Source organism: Lacerta agilis, chromosome 2, assembly GCF_009819535.1.
Source record: "Lacerta agilis isolate rLacAgi1 chromosome 2, rLacAgi1.pri, whole genome shotgun sequence".
NCBI classification, from domain to species: domain Eukaryota; kingdom Metazoa; phylum Chordata; class Lepidosauria; order Squamata; family Lacertidae; genus Lacerta; species Lacerta agilis.
This window is the reverse complement of record NC_046313.1, coordinates 97,264,615-97,270,762: the sequence shown is the minus strand read 5'-3', so window position 1 is coordinate 97,270,762 and position 6,148 is coordinate 97,264,615.

Here is a 6,148-nt window from a genome sequence, read left to right as displayed (position 1 = left end):
CCATCAAACATTAAAAGCTTCCCTAAACAGGGCTGCCTTCAGATGTCTTCTAAAAGTCTGGTAGTTGTTGTTCTCTTTGACATCTGATTCTCCCATGAAAATAGCTGGAAAGAAATGTCTGCTGCTACACTGCCCAAAAATCCACCACTTAAGTCCTGTGATTTTCTGGGTTAATGGGGTTGCAAAAAGATTTTTTTTTCCTGGAACGAATAAACACATAAATGAGCACAAAACTTGTGCCATATTGCATCAGATTTCCGGAAGTCACTTTTATGTCATGCGAAAGCCCAGATATAATGCAAAAATTAGCAGGGAAACGTCAGGGAAACAGAATAAATAAGAATGCAGCCTAGCTCAGTTCAGCTGTACTCTATTGAGCTCTATTTCTGAATTTTCTGCTGATTGATTATTGGCATCGTTTTATTGCTCTTTTAAAATTGCAGTATATGTTTTAAATTCATTGATTTCATACTTGTTATGAACTATCTACTGATGGGATAGATTTAAAAGAACAAAAACAAATTATTTTGATGTATCAAATGCTTCAAAAAGAGCTAGCATCTAGGCAGAAGTCTTTAGTATAGTGGTGAAGGAGGTTTTTAAATAGTGTGAGATATAGTTTTGCCACTTTGGCAAAGAAGGATTTCTCCATCCTTTCTGCTTCCATCTCCAAGCAGTGGCATTTTGGCCAAGTGTAAGATTAGTGGGCTTGATACGGTACAAACTGGACGGAAACTCAATTGACCTTTGCCCTGCAGGAGATCACATCTCTTCCCATCACAAAACTATTGTTCAACTGACAAATTTCCTGTGACAAGAAAATGGTATTCGCCCACACAGTAGGAAGAGTTCTAAAATGGACTTGGTTTTTTTACACTCTCAGCAGAACTATAGAGAAGAGGGGAGGCTAGAATGTTAAAACTTATCCTGGCATTTGTGAACGTTCACTGACAACGTATCTAGATCAAAACGTGATGCCTTGAAAAATGGGTTGAAATCAGATGCCAAGTCCTGTGATGCAGGCAGTCACTGGAGCATTAACCAGCGCAGTTAAACACACACACAAAAAGAACTGAAAATATATCAGAGGAGTGGAGACTCAGTATTGGGATAGAAATAGATTAGGGGGCAGAGAAAGTTCAGATACAGTATTATAAAGGAAGCAATGCAACACAAAGTTCGTTGAGATCCTTTCAACGCATCTCCAACTGCTCCATTCTAGCAGCAATGGTGAAAGCTGTGTTTTTGTGTGTCTGCCTCTTGCAGAGTAACGTCTGGTTTTTTGAAACGCTTTCAGTTGGTAAGAAAGTCAGTGGAATTCTCCTCCACCTCTGAATTATCTCCCGTGGACCTTTATTCGGGAAGAACATGAGCAAAATGATTGCAGCACAAGTACCTGAGACAGACCTTGTCATGGTTTCCAACAGACAGATCAGAGTTCCTACCTGATTGGGTTTTTTCTTTCACTTCAGTGGAGAGAGCAAAAATATGCAAGCCCTGAGGCACACAGAGCTCCATTGAAGTGACTGGGGAAGCCCTGGCAGCCAGGTGAGCTCAACAAGTACATCAGAGCTCCCATATCAGCAAAAGGGATTTATGGGATGGAGGCATGAGGTGGAAATCTTGAACACAGTGATATGTACACTGAAGTTAATGGGATTTATATGCGTATAAATATGGACTAGGTTGCAGCCTAAACATTCTATTATTTGCAATTCTACATCCCCAGGTCCATAATTCCCTGGACTTAAACTACGTTCGATTGTTTCTCATTCTCTCTATCTTTCATATTTACATTTTTATTGATATTTTAATGAAAACTGTAGGACAAGATACAGGAGCCACTTGGAGTTCTGATAAGAAAAGCCCTTGTGGAAATCGAAAAAGTTAAAAATTACATTACATTACATTGAATTGGCTAAACTAACAGAGGTAATCAGAGACCAAACTAAACAAAAGTTCAGAACAGAGTGGGAAAAGTGTAAAGATTACTTTATAAAACAGTGTCCCCAAGTGAAAACCTGGACTTGTTTTGATTAATTTCTGCAAGATGTTTTATGATTCTTAGGTTATGTATGTGAGACAATCATAATAATAATTCACAAAGGAAACAGTTGAAAAGAAATAAATTAAAAAGCCAATATCAGGGTGAAGGAAGTCAAAATGTTATGTTATTTATATTTATGTGGTGTAAATGTTTAGGTTTCGTTGGTTGTAACTTTTATTGTCATTATCTAATTTCTAATATATTTTTATTGCTGTTTTGTTGTTGTTGTTGTCCTGATGTATCAATAAACTCATTTTTTAAAAGGGGGGGGGGAGAAAAAGTTAAAAATCACAGTTCCATCTGACGCTGGAACATGGCAGCGAGAAATATATGTAGTAAATTATGTCTTACGTCCCCAAACCCAAAAGCAGTTAGAAATAGACTGGGATGCCTTGTTAGAATGAATTCACATACTAAGGATGCATTCACTTTAAGAAGGAATCATAGAGAAAAAGAGGGGAAAAGAAAGAGGAGTGAAGTAGACAGAAACAGAATGGCAGACTGTACAAGATTTTGCTTGCTTGCACAAAACGGCTTTGCCCCATTCTTTCCCCCACTTTCCCGCCACCCAATTGGCTGGGGGAGGGGAGGGTCAGGAGAGACCCCAGAGCAGTGTTCAGGGGGAGGAGAATAGGGATCATCCCATCCAGCAAGCTGCAATTCTTGTGCAGATAGAACAATGGGAACTGTGTCTTACTGAATCCCACCCTAAAGAATGAATGAACTGCTTTTAAAAATGTGAAAAATTGCTTCTGCCGTCTAATTATGTGAACTGCCTAAGCTCATCATGGTGGTTAATTAGGTTAATGTGAACGACAGCGGGGGGACTTTAAATTATATATATATATTTAAGCCTGATGGCTTCTAGTGGCCGTGCCAGGAAGAGACTGGCGTATTGGGAAATGATGCAATGGGCAGTCTGCACCGAAATGGTGAGAGGCCACTAAGTAGTTTGTCAGAGCTCTATAGTTCAAATTAAATATGAGGGTCTGGGAAGGAGCTACAGACAAATGCATTTAACCAGTGACAACAACCCAACCTTCCTTTAGCATGATCAAATCCAGCACATCTCTCCATGATGCTGCACAAGCCATTTTAAAAAAACCTTACTTTGTACATCATTTGTCATACCTGTGTGAGCATCATGGAGGGGCCAGCTTTATCACGCCACAGGATACCATCTGCCGCATTGTGCCTGTCACTCTCTGGCATCCAATAGAGGACTCCCTTTCTCTTGCACATGCATTATGCAGCTCATGGATACCATATTTTATCTGTCTCCATTTGCCTCCTGTGGTTCCTCGGGGTGGTTAACAAATGAAAGTGTAAAGACAAAGGCTTTGATCCTGCCCGGAGTATGATAAGTTTGGCGGTTTCAAGTCTGGCGGACGCGTCTCCCAGCATCCTTTGTGAATATGGAAATGAGGGAGGCTGTACAGTCATACCTTGGTTTTCCAACAGCTTCGTTCACGAACAACTCGGAACTTGAATGTCGCAAACCCGGAAGTAGGTTCCGGTTTGCGAACTTTGCCTCAGAAAGCCGAATGTCCAGCACGGCTTCTGCAGCTTCCGATTGGCTGCAGCACACTCCTGCAGCCAATCGGAAGCCACGCCTTTGTTTCCGAACGCTTCGGAAGACGAACAGATTTTCAGAACGCATTCTGTTCCAAAACCAAGGTACGACTGTACTTCCATTCATTCTGACAACGTGAATTGCCATTACCAGATGCGATGATGGCCACCGACATGGGCATCTTTTAAAAAGAGATTAGACAAATTCCTGGAGGATCAGACAATTGATGGCTTTTTGTCATAATGGCTGCTAAGGTCCAGAAGTTGTTTGCTTCTCAATTCTCATAACTGGAGATAATGAGTGGCAGAGCGCCATCGCACTCATGGCCTTCGGAATCTTGTACTAGGTGGGTCATTTGTCTAACCCAGAGAGGTCTTCTAATGTTCTTCTGGCACTAACTGGTTAGCAGCCACGATTTAAGGTTATTTAAGCCTCCCTGCATCGAAGAGAATTTTCATGGGAACACTAATTATTCTCAAACCCGCTCCATTCATCATTCGAACAATTGCACTAGGAAAGCTGTTAGAGACAATCATGTATATTCATGTTCAAAATCCAGGAGACTCTGTGCTTAATTAATGTTACTGGGTTCTGTCAAAGAAAGAAAGAAAGAAGGAATTTGTACAGAAATGGAATAAAGGAGTTCTGCAACAATCTAAGGGGGGGACACCCCCCCCCATCAAGCTGAAATGCTGGACTGATTCCTATGACCCCCTGTAAACCAGCTCTAAACATCCAGAAAATTCAAAGCTCATTACAGTTGGTTGCAAAGCCAATCATGGCAGGGCAGGGCAGGGCAGGGCGTTTTGATACTGAGAACCGTAGCCTCCTGCCATTCCTGTGCACCTTCTGTTGTGTGGGCAGGGCGGTCCCTCCCCTTACCTGGCCAATCCCCTGGCAACGCCTCCCCAGGCGGAATTGGGCGATTGACTGAGGTAGGCGGAGACCTCCAGGAATCCAGCCTGAGGAGGATGTAGCCAGCCCAAACTACCAGGAGCCACACTGGGATCCGGGGGGCTGCGCGTGACCACACAAAAGGCGCTCCCCATTTGATGAGGGAAGCGGTCATTTTGATACTGAAAAGCGTAGCCTCCTACCATTCCTGGTATCTCCCTAATACCTGGGACTTAGCTACATCAGTCAATAAACAGTGTTTTGAATGTGTTATATACATGCAACACCAGATGGCACCAGAGAGCAAAGGAATTTTCTAAGTGATTTTCCATAGTGTTTTTTTCTTTTGTTATAATGTGTTAATTCCTGACTTATTTATAGTGGTTTTTCCCTGTGTGTAGATCCACTGCTAGACTTAAAAACCCCAGTGGGACTAAGATAGATACCTATCATGGGAAAGGAGCAGGCGCATTCTTTGTCATTCCTTAGATCAAAGAAGTAGCTGTCACTATCTAGGCAAGATGTGTGAGGCATCGGAAATATTCAGATGTATTTCTCCTTGCCCAATTCCTAGTGTACAGTAATCATTTGCTTGCATCTTTGCTTTCATGCACAACAACACAAACATAAGAGACATAAGAGAAGACCCTCTCACACCCCCATGTTGTTTACACTGAAGAGAAGGAGCTACAGATCTCTATGCCTGTGTGTCAACTGGAGATCAAATATCTATGGTGCATACGGCGTAGTCTTGAAGATCAGGAACTTCTTGGGTTCAAAATGGGAAGGTTTCACTGACCGGCTATTTCAGATGCACCCCTGCCTTCCAGTTGACCATTGCAGCCCTGACAAATTTGTCACTACCCAAACCCAACATATAGTACTGCCAAATGAGATTTGGGGCACAGGAGACTTTTGGCCTCCTTTCAGAAATGGCCTTGGCCCTCATGGTGCTTCCTTATGATTATGGCCAAAGGCTCCTTCCAATGGAGGCAAAGCAAGGAAGTGCTACAACAACTGTAACTGGCCTCAACTTGGACCACTAAGCACCATGATGGAGGCTTCCCAGCAGCAGGCCAATGGGAGTAGGGAAGGGGGTCCTGTTCATTTGCTGGTAATTCGCCGTTTCATCTCTTGCAAACAAAGAAATGTGCCTAAGTTGAGGGCTGTGCAAATTATTTTTCTTTGTCAAATTAACCTCTAACAAGTCACCTGGCATAACCAATCAATAAGTGAAATTAGTCTATTTCTGTAGCTGCATATAGATTTCCCCAGTGTGGCTGCCCATCGCTTCCCAGGCACAAGAATGACAATGATGAGTGCCTGTCACAAACTCCATGAATATTAAGGCCTCGTTTATTGGACAGCCTTAACTAATTGCATTTCAAGGAAGTCTAGGAAATCAGAGGGTAGTATTGATTGGCTCTTGTGAATTTGCTGCAAAATTCCAAAAATGTGCACATGCATTCTGCTTACTTGTTTCTCTACCTTCTTCACATATTGTATTTTTCAGTGATGGGAAGAGACAGTAGGTGCAAATTTAATAATTCCAAACTTCCTAGGTATGCATAGAAACCAGATTTTGAAGAGCCTTGGTATGTGATACCAATCAGGATTCCCCTGCTCAATCCAAA